This window comes from Varroa jacobsoni, unplaced genomic scaffold (assembly GCF_002532875.2).
Source record: "Varroa jacobsoni isolate VJ856 unplaced genomic scaffold, vjacob_1.0 scaffold_71, whole genome shotgun sequence".
In the NCBI taxonomy this organism is placed as follows: Eukaryota; Metazoa; Arthropoda; class Arachnida; order Mesostigmata; family Varroidae; genus Varroa; species Varroa jacobsoni.
In genome coordinates, this window is record NW_019212973.1 from 80,284 (window position 1) to 95,214 (window position 14,931).

Below are 14,931 nucleotides of genomic sequence, written 5' to 3' on the forward strand. Positions count from 1 at the left end.
GCTCATAATAACAGCGATAAAGCAGCTGTAGTAGTACTAACTAGTAACCGCGACAAAAACAGTAAAAATACAACTATCCTTCCATAGGTAACTATTATCTAGGACGCAACCGTAGTCTTACTTGTCAAAAGCGCTAGCCTACTTCTGTCGCCGTATGTCAATATCATTATCTTACATTTCTTTAATTACCGACTCCATTTACTACTAATCAGTTATTACCGTTTCGATATACGAGCGACTTGTTCGTTGAATAAACGGGCTACTATATGTATATACAATAGCCCATTTATTATTATATTATATTAATTATATATATATATATATATATATATATATATATATAACAATATTATTATTATGTCACACATCTATATATGTATATGTTCATAAATAAAAAAAGATATATACAAGTATAAAAAAAAATGAACAAACTAATTAAGTTGACATCCAAGAACAGGTCTTTTCTCTAAACGTCTTTATTTATTTGTTACCAGTACTGAAGGCTGATCCTAAGGACATGCTCGTAAAACGATCGCTGAAGAGGATCAGCTCGGTGAAGCATTATGCTACATAATAATCGTGTTGGGAAAAAGCACTAATTATTGGCTTGATTAAAATGACGCAGCCCAGAACTAAGTTTGGGCGAGTCTGCGGAACAATAGGGAATAAATAGAGATAAATATATTCTACAGATTACAATGGACGCCAGCCATACATGAGGACAGTTCGATTCGTCAGCTTAGAAAAGGCGTCTGAGACCCAAGTCTCAACCACACGACGAAGCGTAGTTTAAGCTTTCTATATTTATTTATATATTCCTCTATTGAAAGCGGAATGCAAGTCAATTTCGAATATTACGTTATCTACATAGCAACAGGGCCGGGCGTTATTTTGCTAAGAAAAATGAAGAATAATGTAGTAATGCTTTGTTTTTTTTTTCTTAAATCTACATACTATCTGTAATAAATAAAGGAATCGAACAAGACTATGACGTACGTTGCAGGCTACTACCGTTAACGGACATATTGCACAGCTTGAAACTTTTTCGATCGTTCGAATCCGACGAGGAACCCTATTCCACAATTTTTTTTTCTTTTTTTTTTTATAGTGAAACACTCAGGTCGATGTAAGGCTTACTACGGTACGAAATCAAAGGACCACACTTAGCAAAAAAAAAAAACTAGTATTTGAGCTATATCTTTTTTTACGAACGCATGCTTTTCTGACATTATTCCATGCACTGTGTATGCAAAGGGGAGGGCAGATGGCAAGCATGTTGCACCGAACTAGAACCTGATGGCCCATAAAAATATCGGTAACTCTACCCTGAATACTTCTAATACCACAACGAGATCCATTGAGAACTTGAATTATTCGAGTCTAGGCCTGACGACTATACGCCTTCAAGACCCGAATAAGGTGCACTACCTACGAAGCTAATTAGACCAAACAAACAAGACTGTTCGTTAATTAGCGAAGCAATTCCACTAGTAGAATATTAAAGAACTATAGGAAAAATGTAAATCCCAATAGGTTATAAAAAAGCTGAAAAGTTTTGGTAAAAAGACCGGTGAAACAAAATACATGAGTCTCCTCGCGCCATCGTTACATAAGAACGCGAACCTTTGACTGGCAATTGTCCGAGTACGTCCTCCTTGCCTAAATTCGTATTGCACATCAGCCTACGGTCAGTACAGCATCGTTGAACGACCATAAAAGAAACAGTACCAGGATAGACTCTCTATCTCGTGTCCCACATTTGCCAGGCACACCGAGACGAGCTATGGCAAGTTAAAGGAATCCTCAAAAAAACGGGTGTTCTATGTTCTAGCTGTCCGGACGCGAAGTAAGTAAATCTGCAAACGCCCTCGGAATACAAAGGAATACGTAGGGAAAAAATAAAATCTACAGAAATTTCTGGAGAAAATTGAGCTGGGAATCCTCTCCTAATGTTATGAAAAGCCATATCCCCGAGGGATTGGCAGCAGCGTGTTAGCTAGTTTTCTTTTCGCCTTTTCCACTGACGTAATCCCGTTAAAAAATAGAAAATACACCTTCTGGACAGAGATGACGTCCGTATATTAGCGATATCCCACAGTTAAACACGAACTCTATAAGAAATAGTATAAAGTACACAAAGTGTACAATCTAACTCTACACTTTGACCACCTTCTGCTTCAGCCTTACAGAGGGTCATATAGTTTCCGTATATCGTAACATAATCATACTTGCACGGGGGAGTAACCTGCGAGTGCAGGCATGCTTCAATTTAGGTTAAACGCAATATTTGCAACAATTAAGTGGTAGACTTCCATAGTCTCATATTTATAGTTTGCGTCAGCTCTTGGAGAATCCTTGACAGTATGGCCTTTTCAAAGCCTTGTATGCCTTTTATATCCTTCGTTTTCATTCTGTATTAGAGCTCATGATTCCTGTTTGAAACATGCTTCTCTATCCTACCTATTTTCAATATACCCAGTGTAATCTTCACAAGGTCGTTTGTGGTTATTTGCGGTGCGATTTGCTATTATTTGCGCATTAATCAAGGGATTCATTGCAAGGTGGTTTTCAGCGACTCCGTGCACGGTGACTTCCTTGAGCAGAGGCGCATGCCTTATGTACTTCAAATGCCCCTGTACTCCACGATAATTGCAACTGAGCTGTTTGTCTGACGGCAAATGCTAATTTATCCGCATTCTGTTTGCTCTATTGCCCTGAGCGCACTTTCACGCACTACTCCGGAGCTATTTAGAATTTTTCATTTGCCCGCCTATAAGCCTCACGGATATCAGTTGAATATGGCGAAGTTGAGAGACCTTTCTAATTAACGCTCCGCTAATTAATTCCTTCCTTTTTTCATGATTGCGATTTTCGTTCGGTTCATATAACGTTAAATTTGAGCGCACCTCGTTGCAGATGGTAAGCGTTTATACCGTACGTTTTTCACAGGATAAGTTGATATTGTCGTACGTTTTAGGAGACAGCGTCAAAACGAAACAGATGACTTGTACGTAGACCTTGCCTAATCAGATAATGACTTTGTTGAAACTAGCAATTACAAAGCAGCGAAAAGCACCAGTTTTAATGGAAGCGTCACGACGAAGAACTTGATTAACATTAAGAGCAATGTAATGTTTTGACCCCAAGGGCAAAAACGCAGAGCACAATGTAAAATAGAAAGGCAAACATGCCCTACATGTATCTAAATATCCAAACACCATGTCTACCACTAAACCATGTATCGATCGTGTATTTGGCTCGATGAATTTATGATACCACTCTAATGGCGGTGACTCTGCAACATACTGCCCTCTCCTCATTTATCAGCTGATTCAATAGAGCTCGAATAGAATGTGCATTTCGGGGAGCGTGCCATGGATATACATGTAAAGCTGATATGTTGACCAATATTTTGTGTCGTATGTAACAATGATAGCGCCAGCCTCAATAGACGACTTCAACTAGTTTCTCACAGTCCTCAGTGCTCCTCGATGAGCACTGAAGTTACCTAAACGACTACAGGCGAAGCGTTTCTTCGATCGAATGATCTTCTTTCTCTGACTTTTGTCGCTCACATATGCTGATCGCAATAACGTAGAAGGCTCCATTAGTCAACTAAGTCTACTTAGTGAAGGTCATCAATGATGACGCTATTGCATAGCCGCTTTCAATAAATAATATGTGTATTTGTTTAATATGCCTGATTAAATATAGGCCTTCAATTAGGAAACTTTCGTTTGTCTTTTTTACATACCTCGGTTCCGTTAGATATGAAAATCCTCGAAAAAAGGCAACATTTCGAGCCGACTGAACGTAATCTGTCTGGGATACGACACCAATTATGTAATTCACGAGTGCTTCGCTTGCAAAAGTTTCTATTACATGAAATCGTTGCTTTGTGCAAAAGCTATCCTTTCTAGCAAATATATTCGTTCCTCATTATTCCGACACGATGTAGGCTCACTGATTTACTCAGACTCATAACGACTTCACCGTGAACCGCTCTCTCGTCACCTATGGCTACTTGAACACAACTTGCTTTTAGCAGGCGAAACGGCCCCTGGATTTCTTTGCGAGTTGTCCACCTGAACGCCCGAAGACACTGATACAGATCGTAATGCACGTTATATATGTGTGCGTATGGTATGTGCATGAGTAAGCCTCTGCTGACGAGATGTGCCAGCAATTGAATGAAATCTGCTCAGTGTGATATCAAACGTTCTCCATCTTGCTCAAATTTTTATCGTTACATAGCCTCTTTCTCATAGCTTTTTTGGCTATCTTCTTGACGCGTGTTGACCTTGTCGCACATACCCGCTATGGATTTTGCCTTCGGTCGCAGTGGGAAAATGTTCGGGGAATAGCTCGTTTGCGGATCCTATATTCGTATCGTGATTTTGGCTTATCAAGCAATCACGTACAACGGATTGGGGGGCGGTAGAATCGATCGTGACTTGACCTCAGTCTCATACGATGGAAGAAGGCCTTTGCAGTTCGAGCTTTCTTCATTTGTCCGAAACGAATGTGTAGATTTAATGTAAAATGTACGCACAATTCGAAACTGAGACAAATAGAAAACGGACTAAACGTCTATCTGTCACATAAATTCGACAGTCCGTCGCACCGGAGGCAAAAGGGAGCTTTCCGTGTGACGTCTGGCGTACGGACGATGACATACGACGACATCTGTCCACAGCAGCGCAGGCGAGCAGCGATGTCGTTTATCGAAATGACATTTCCGTCGCTTCCAATATCTGTGCAACAACATATGTTTTACGGCTATTGAAAGCGCCAGGTAATAGACCTCAGCTTCAAGATCGATGTATCGATAGGAATAGCGCCGCGGCGCAAAGAAAGTAATGTTATCAAAAATGAGTCATATGCAAAACTAACTTCCGGAATATACACCTAGCTTAAACGAAAGATAGAACCGACGGGGAATGCTAGCATTACGTCCTAAATATAATTATTGCCTTAATGTAGCCATTTGTTTCCTAGTCTTCGATGACTTTAATGTGGACACTTGACATACAAATGCCCCCAGAAGCAAGCTACTTGTCGTTGATATGATCGTGAGGACGATCACGGTGAGACTAGCCTGTACACAGGATTTGGTATATATTGAAGCGTAATATTGATGTAGAGCATATTGCATCTGAGTCGAGATTTCTCTAGCCTAGGAGCCTAAAACAGGCGCCTGACTATTACAAAAACAATTTCCTATCATAATAATTCAAGTGGGAATAATAGCTAAGGTAAGCTGAACGTCTACGTAATTCGATTACGTGCGATCCGCTTCCGCGACGCTGACACAAACCCGTATGGTTTTGTCTTCTAATATCCAGAAACATTTACTCTATTATTATATATGCCCATCAGTAACGTAGTGGAGGCTTGCTGCGTCGCAGAATGTTACTTGCCGTTGGCAACAAAAGGTATGAGGTAACAGAATCATATCTTCATAATGCCCTTTGTAGCGTTCGTTGTGAAATGATGCACATACGATAGAAGCTAACGTTGTAACACGCTTTAGCGTTAGTCTATTAGGCTGCTAATGCGAGCGAAACCCGGTTACAATCCAGCCACACGCTTCATTTCGTCTCACTGATATTGAGCTCCGTCTGATCTTGAACGATTGCTTCAGAACGATAACAACAAGTCCGATACTATGAAGCAAGTTCGCGTCGAGAAGTGACTTATTGTGTGACCATAGTCGCTAATTTTAAAGATTTGATAACTTTCAGCTAAAGGTTGTTGCTATGGGACCGTCCTATGTTTGACATAAAATTGCGGGTCGGCCTTTTATGCTTAGGTTAAGCCATAAGGTAGTGAAGATCTGAACCTGCCTAGTACAACCACTAGTTTTCCAACTAAGGTTGTTACTATTATTATCATTTGGATTCTTAAAATTCGACCTACGATTTTTATTAATTAGTATTAGTAATGTCCATTTATTTCTAAAAAATATGCGGTAGAGAGGTCCTAAAAAATATTGGGACTGTTCTATCATCAGAAACAATTTATTATCTCAACTGTTCACAAACCAGTTCTAGCAATATCTCTACCTCGTATTATTAAACAAAAACAACCTGGCTTTTAACCAGCTTATGCGGTTCCTCTAGAGAACATTCAACACGCCCTTAGTGATACCTGTATGCAACGTTTGTTGACTGCCGATTTAGATCTTACACGACCTCCGGAATGGCGCGCTTCTCAGATTAGCCCGGGCTGGAACCCAAATTATCGTGACGCTGCCCAGAGAGATTTTACAGGTGAACGCGGACTTCTACTACGACGAAATTGCTGCTTAGTTGGACAGGCCACAGGGCTGACGCAAGACGGAAGATCTAGGTCCATCCTTGTTTTCACTAATGATCACCGATCTGCTGACTGGTGACTAAGAAGGGATGCACTATGGTTAATCTTTTAACTGTACGTTAAATACCTCTTTTCATTTACCAGGAATAATACCATGCCCAACTAGCCCCGGTGGGCATCCAGAGACATTGAGAAACGTAAATTCACGACAACCATCTGAAAAACGAAAATAATGACATTCTGCTGCGAGAGTCCGCTAACATCGACGGACTTACTGTGGCTCAGCTACAGGGTAATCAAATCCGTGAGTTCCTTTATTTACCTAAGAATAAAGTTGACGATTCGGAAAGCAGATTACCCAAAGGACGCGAAAAGCACGACTGGCCGTCGTGCTTGAAAACGCTTGCGCTCTCTGTTTTGTATGGTTTCCTGTTGGTACAAAATTACTTCACGGTGAATCGACTACGCCAGTCCAATAAGACTACGCGGGCCAATTGTGAGCGCGTCTTAGGCCTCCCTGTCACAACTAAAAACTCGTTTTATTGCTTCCTAAACCACCACAGTTTATTCAGAAACTGAAGCAATTAAAGTAAACAGATGACCTATGACTGCTCGGAAATACAGCAAAAAACAAACACATTTAAACATGCAATTTCGTGGGTCAATCGGCTGATTTTTTCATATACTTTGCTACGATTCGGAGAAAGACTTACTTCTACTAACAGCCTGCAGGATTCTGCAATCGGGAACTGGCGAGTTTTTTTTTTTTAATTTAATAGCGCATCCGAAGTAAATTATCCGAAGCATTTATGGAGCGTCATGGACTCTATACAGGGGTATCGCGCTTTGCTTCTAAGGCCGTATCTCAATGAAATCAATATCTTAACAATTTTCTGATCGTGTTACCAATGCTTATTAGCATTGAGAGCGCACGATTATACAAAGAATGACAGCAGCATAGACGGTCAATTCTGGACGAAAAAGGAAATTTTAAATCGAGAAGCTGTTTCTCATGACAGGTCTGTTGATTTGTTGTCGAAGAATTATCTTTATTTCAATATGACGAATGGTGTATACGCACATCCCCGTTACGACAATCAGCCCGCCAAAGTTTGTCCTAATCTAGGGTCGTGCCCTGTATAAGGTCCGGAAGACTGAAGTCATGCTATGTACGATAGGGTTGGCCCGCGTCGAAGTAATCTCAGGATCTGTCTCGTTCTCGTTAACATCACCTTTGATATTCGTTTCGTCTTACTTGGGTAAATGCAGCCGTTATTTAAACAACATTGTCAGATTCACAAAAACATAACAAGCAGTCCCATCGAAAAATCTCATATATGAACGTACGATTTGTTGTGACACATTTACGTAGGGAATGCCTTTTCCTTTGCGGAAAACAAATTTTCGTTAACAAACAATATTTTATTATAGAAACAAATGCCAGTGAGTCATTTAAAAGCATTGCTAAAATCTAGATAATGATGCAGGCATCAATACGCGATGATTCCCTCCGAAACCCCGATGTCGCCTTCATCAGAGTGATAACATTTTTATTCTGTTCAAAGTGGCATCAACATACGCACGCTAGAGTCCCTAACATATAGAAACTTTAGGCTGTTGACTTCTGAAAGCAGGGTATATAAACAGTGGACATTGGCATCGGCTCAATGGAACGGATCCGTTAGGTTACATGCGCCTGGTAGCAGTTTAGTGTTCTTGCCTTGGGATATTTCAACAGGCTGATTCGATGAGGAATGCGTACGGTACGCGCTGCTATCGAAGCTCTCCTTTTTTGTTTCTTTGCTGTTATTTTGGATTCGTTCCACGCTTAGAACGCCAGTTTCTATTTGACGGAGCACCAAATCTTGCTGTGATCGATAATGAAATACGACGGACCTCGCAACGGGCTGTGCAAAGTAATAGAGGCAATTGCTCGAAAACGAATACTAGGTTAAGGTAGATTCCTGTTGCAGAAGCAACCTTTGTTTACGCAGCTCAAGCTTTGGGTCGAAGCTTAACAAAAATGTTTTGTGGTTGGCTCAACGTCTAAGAGATGCTTTCCGATGACTGTTCAACTGCTTGAGCATGGTGCATTCCCCTTCACATGAGCCGTAGTGTCACCCGTTCAGCTGTGGCGTTCCACATTTGGAAGGTTTCGGTCCTAAAATTGTTTATGCTTGAAATAATGATTTAATTGATAACATCGTCGATGAAGGCGCTGGGGCATGTTATTTTATTCATTCGATCACATCAGTAGTGTGCTAGACGTCATAGGCGGGACTTAAGGCAGTGATCCTCGTTTATGTACATATATATATATAGAAAAGTGGCATGTTCATTTAAAACAGGGCAAAAAATAAGTATAGCTCTTCGCCTACGATCTCGTCCACATCGCCGCTATTCCTTTCATCTAACCTGAAGTATCATCATAACTAAGATCAGCTGTGGCAACAAGAAGCGTATACTTGGCGTACTAAATCATTACTGACGAGTGATCGAGCCCCTAACACGTTGTTGAGGGACGACACGGAGTATCTAAATTAAACCCGGAACTTTTCGAGCATGTAATAAACCATCTTCGCAATCTGTATGAGTTTATCTATGCAAACCTAATCGGTTTGCTTGACCCTTTCTGGCTGTAGGAGTTTGGGTCAGTCGAGCGACATATTGTCAGCATTGCGTCGGGGGGTTTTAAGCTATCTTTTAGGTAAAAGCCACATATCGAAATGGTTTCCAACGAATTCGTCCTATGCTTATCTAGGACGTCTCGAATAACAATCTATCTCTTGTTTATAGTCGAAGTCTAGTAAGTCTATCCCTAGCGAAAAGGTTTAATTTTCTATTTCGTTAGAGAAAAATAGTTTATCTGCACTATTAATTCTTTCTGAAAAACGGCCGTGAAGGTTTCCAGATTTAGCAAGCGACTTTTTTTTTTCCGATACGGTCACTGTTTTGTACATCTGAGATAATGTGAATGTTGAAGGAACCGCATATTGAACGTGAAATTGGACTAAGCTTATAGAAAATAGCAAGCCTTATTAATACACAGATAGCTCAAGCCAGATGATCACTGCTCTAACTGGTAAAAAGAAGTTACCGCAACGGCACCTTATTTTTGTCCAGAATAGGTCCGAAACCTTGACGAAAGAGAAAGCGAAAAGGCGTTTAGCGTATCAAAGCCCAATGGCTCCGCCAAATCCATTTTGAAGATTACAATACGAGGCCTTGATAGCATTACAGTTATTGTGCCTTCTGCGAAGGCTACGCTCTTCATGCCTTGTCTGAGCGCCGATACATCAGAGAGATGGCTCGTGCACAATTGATTTTGAATTACCCATAATATGACCTCATTGAATTTGTTGAGCACTGCAGAGTAAAGACGAGCTGTTTGCATACGTACAACAAACGTAAGGGAATTTCTAAGCCGGGGGTTGCACGTACACTCCTTTCCGAAAGTTACGTACAGCTTAATCTTGCAAATAGAAGCAGACGGTATGATAAAAACGCTTTTATTATTTATCATTGGATTGTTTAAGTGCTCTGTTGATAAATACATCCATTTATGCTCGCCATAATCGGGAGTAATACCATTTTATAATTTTAAAAGCAACGAGTAAAATGTACTTTAGTTCCACTTGCAACCGGTCGTGAACAATTATATAAACTATCCCCTTTCATACATTTTACTAAGAAATGGTGCTATATATATACATACCATTTTTGTAGCACAGCCGGTTAGCTACATCAGCACGTTCGCAATATAGTTGTTATTAATTTGGCTAATGTCTGCCCATCGCATCTCTAACCATACGCATCTATATACTGTATGGATAGCAGTAGTCCTGCCTACGGAAAAACCTCCGCTGCATTTTCTAAAAACCTAGGCCTCTTTGCCTAATTGAAAACTCCATAGCTGAAGTGAACCTCAGCCAGGCCACTACAACTGATTCACATAATTCTATAACGGACAGAAGGCACTCGACGTCCGAGAACCCTCATGATTCACCAGCGCGGTAAAGCACTCCCTTGAGATGACAATTCTTAATGACCCAAATGCTTATACATATTCTTCCGTACCTATCTTGGTAACTTCAGCAACCTTCACTGTATGCTTCCGCGTACTAAACTTTTCCCAAACACTGGGATGAAAATTCACTACAAATAGAAATCTTATTTCTTGAGGAAATTCTGTCCCACCTTCCGTACTACGTAGGCTCCTATATAAACTGCATAAAACTATCGTTTTTTAAAAACAACTTTCTGCCTATCACTTACATTAAGATTCGCTTCTTGTCACCTATATCAGCGGCTCATCTGACCGTTGTCAATGTCCTTCTAAGCGAAACTGTGAAATACCATTATCTATGCGTCGAAGTTCTCACCAGCAGCAGCAGCAGCGATACGTAGTCTCGTATAATACTTTTAAGCATTGTATTTTCTAACATAGGGACATAACATAAAAGTAAATAAAAACATTTTTTTAAGAGCGTCCAGAAAACTAAGATACTACTAAAATACTATCGTTTTGGAATAAAAAACGCTTAGGCATAGGATGCGTCTTTAGTTGTACGTCCACTCCTGCCATTAGAAACTGCTTGAAGCATCGTTCCGTGCTGGCTCCCAAAGATAGTTTATGGTTTGTTACATATTTCAGCGTTGTCGTAAATGCTTAAGTTAATGCTATATAAAAATGTTACTGTTTCACCATCACGGCCATTAGGCGGGCGTAGGATGACCTCAAAGGACAGGGTGTGACAGGCCTTCGCCTCAATTTTTCAGAGTGAATTTGCTAAATAGTGAATCAGTCAAGCGAAGGATTTTTATAATGACCATATTTGTAACGCTGGTAACCACGTAAAACTTGGCCTGCCATTGGCCGCTGTTACCAATACGCTAGTTACGTGTGTTTAGCTAGAGATACATTACAGTACTAATAACAGTTAGGGTAAGAATAATTATGGAGTTAATTTATAGCGTTCAAGAGCGCGTATGCACCGAGGTGGGGTATGGCAGCTTCTCTAGTAAAGTAGCATTTCTGAGCAAACGAGTAGCCAATAAAATGTCAAATTAGGCCTATCCACATCTTCGCAGAAACAGCACTAACGAACTTAGTATCAAATCAATATTATACGATGCTTCCAGACCAATATCGTTAACTCCTCCCTTTACCACTCGTTTGGAATAGGCGAGTATAACGACCCGAAGTAGAAGTGGCTACCACCCCTAGTTCTGTTCTGTATGCAACTTCATTTACATATAAACACGTAACAATCTGTGTTTAGAAAGAAGTGTAAGGCCTGTGTGAAATTCAGCCAGCTTACTCTAGACAAGGTCATGATAAGTGTGTTCATCGTACACATTTTGATTACAAGTGGTTAACTTGAGCTAACATTTAAGTTATGTCACGTTCGTTATGAACGCTCATAGAATTCCAAGAACCTAAGTAGGCTAACCGCTACTCGTTATGGGCTTTCGTATAAACAGGAGTGTGGAACTAGAGAAACATACTGTGCAAGATAACCCTAATACGTAACAGTACGCACGTATACATACGAAGCGATTAGAGGAGGTACGCTACTTTGTGGATAAAGACAATCAATAATAGCTGTTTGTTTGTTACTGAAAAAACAATAAGTGATTATAATTATCGTAAACCAGATCGGGCTTAAATGCAACGTACGATTTTTTTTATTCATAGCCTAGCTCTTAGCTTCGACTTTAACACTTCATTTTAAATGAAATCGGTAACTTTTTTCGAAATTGGTATTTCGTTTCTAAAGTGAGGGGTTCGTATGTGCTCATCGTTATCGTACCGCTTAGGGATCTAGCACCTGCTTCGAAGTCACGTAAGATGAAGAGGTCACGTTTTGTTCCAAATAGCTCCTTTCGACAGCTAGGTGGATGAATAGACGCGCTTCCTGAGCCCTGCATGAAGCCGACCTCATGCCAATCCGTAAAATTGGATGTCATATAAGAACGGTAGTTACATGCACACCTGCACAGCAATCCTACAAACTCAAACGCTCCAGAGCAGGTGCAGTGCTTGTTATTTTTATGGCTCGTGTATGTAACATGACGCTGTCCACTGTTCAAGCTAGCCCCCAGAAGATTCGAGTTCCATTGGTTGCTTCCAGCAGAAACGGCAGCATCAGCAGCGATCGATGATATTTGTTGTTGGAAGCTGCTTGTCAAACTCCATCGCGCATGTTGCATCGCGCCACAACACCGCTATACACCGCAAAAGTTTTTCAACGTTGGCCTTCAACGGATTGGCAGTTCTGTCTATGGTAAGGGCAGATGCCACTGTCCAGATTCGATATTTATTCATATATGGGTGCGATCAAGCGTTTTATTTACGATTAGAATCGTCTGCTGCAGGCACGTTTCTGTGGTATAAACATACCAGTTCGGAAGCACGCACATTATGCGGGAACGTCACTCACATAGTTACGTAACAAACCCTTTCTATGGAGAATGAAGCTGTCGTCAAACAGTTCCCGCAAGGTCCGATTTGATTCGTTTCTATGAGCAAATAATACCTCATTTGCCCTGGCAGACTACATCATATTGTTCGAGCTCCTTACCAGGACACTAAGGTCGTCGTTCTTACGATGTTTGTACATTGGGACTACTCGTATTTTCAAAGTTTTCAGTTCAATTAAAATGATATTAACTACATTACTATGAGAAGGTCTACCGTTTAAATACACTATATATCAGTAACGGGCGAATCCACACCAGGAATGACATCGACGTTACTACGGGAAGCCGCAGTGGAGCTATTGTGGCCTACGCTAGGCAATGAAACCAGAAGAGTTAACTATTCGTTGGCTTTCGTCTGCACGTATAGATGCTAAGTGATGGCCAGGTTCCTGCATGCCTAAATAGTGAGTTCAGAACAAGGAGATCGGTTACTATACGATAACAAAATGACATTAGCTGGAAATTGTTTGTCGTTCCTTCCGATTGTCGCATCGATTCGTTAAGAGTGAAGTAAGCCATTGACGAAAACGTATCAGCTAACGGTAACCGGAAGCAAAGCGATATTGGATCTGCTTAGGCCCATTTCAAGGGTACGGATTCACAATTTTTGACTGATAAAGTAGGCCAGAAGATTAAAAGACCCAAGGCCTAAAAATGAAAAAAATTACATTTTTTATAGAATAAAAGTATTGAAATGTTGTTCGAGTTTAACGCTGAACAGATTTGGCCTTTGCTCGTTACCTGTATCTATCTCGGATGAATCGGTTTACTGCTTTATATACAGTTTTTTGCTAGTGTATTTGAAATGTATCTATAGCCGTCCGTTAGATACTATTTTATTGGAAGACAACTATTATATACAAAATGTGATCCTATAGTCTAGATAAAATCTGCCAAAGCTAAAGCATTTCAGCTTGTATCGAAAATTAATTATACTACGTACAGCGCGTATGGACGAGTTCAAGCAGTCACACAGAATTCGAAATTGGCTGCGTTCCCCCTCAGAGGTTGTAACCGATGGCCGACGACTGCATCAGCTCAAAGCCCATATCGCCATAATTTTTCAAAGTAATGCATTATATCTGCAAAAATCGATATAATGCGGTACGGTTTGCTATAGTACATTATAGATGGATACTATATGTCATCGATATTCTATTGTGTCGAAGAAGTCGAAAATAAAACCTTGTACCAGCTTTATGGGCTTCAATCGTGCCAAAGCCGCTTTGAGATATTCCATGCTGGGTCTAATGCTAGAGCAGTGTTTGGACTTCGTTATTGACCGTCTTGCTTTCGTTTTTCTCTTGGGCTCCCTCGGTAGCCTTTAAGCATGATTCCTTTTAAGAGATTTTCGAGTTTCGAAAAGTGGAAAGATCAGAAACGGCTAGGTGAGGTAAACGCGATAGTTGAGCTAATACAGGCATGGATTTTTTTTTTTTCTAGAAAATGCAAGACAAAAAGTATTATCGTAGTGAACTTCCAACTTGTTATTCCGGAGCTCAGATCCATTTTAGCAGACAGCATCGTGTGACCTTATCAAAACTTTGTGACGATGCCCTCTAGTTTGCAAGCCGTTGAGGGTTAGCTAGCAAAAATGAATAAAACCTACATCTATGCACGTAATGCAATTCAGTATCAGTAGAACCACTCGGGTAAGCGTTCATAACAAACAGTTTCCCATTGGTCATAAAAAGGTGGTAAGAAAAAGATGCTTCGTTGTTTTGCAATTTTTTGAGTTGGCCTACCCCACACAGCGATCGCGCTTCGGTCCCAACATCAACCCATAAACCCGCGTACCGTTATATGCGGCCCTTTTTTCGAATATAAAGGTTCTTCTTCTCGCCAAAAGATCGTTCAAAACGAATTGTATGTAATACGCTGACTTGGCATTACTTCAGCGTAAATAATTATGCCCCTTCCTAGTTTTCGTCTATTTTCGCCCAGTCTGTTGCGAAACTGTTAGTGTTAGTTGGGAACTCGACGCTGGTTTTTATCACAATTCTTATCTTCTGCAACGCCTTTGAGCCTTTTTATCATTAATCGATTTTACAGCAAAACATGATCATTATCATTGAGTGCACTAGAAAACAAAATCACTATATCTGTCGTTCGATACTTAAACTAGATAGA

At 40.5% G+C, this 14,931-nt stretch overlaps 1 long non-coding RNA gene across 1 annotated transcript in view; it reads right to left on the reverse strand.

The window, feature by feature from the left end:
• The window catches only part of LOC111262511 (uncharacterized), a 6,906-nt gene extending 2,830 nt beyond the window's left edge, over positions 1–4,076 (reverse strand). The window contains exon 1 of the long non-coding RNA XR_002681662.2: positions 3,755–4,076. This is a non-coding gene — a long non-coding RNA (uncharacterized LOC111262511). The remainder of the gene's footprint in view (positions 1–3,754) is intronic.
• Between the last annotated feature and the right edge of the window lie 10,855 nt (positions 4,077–14,931).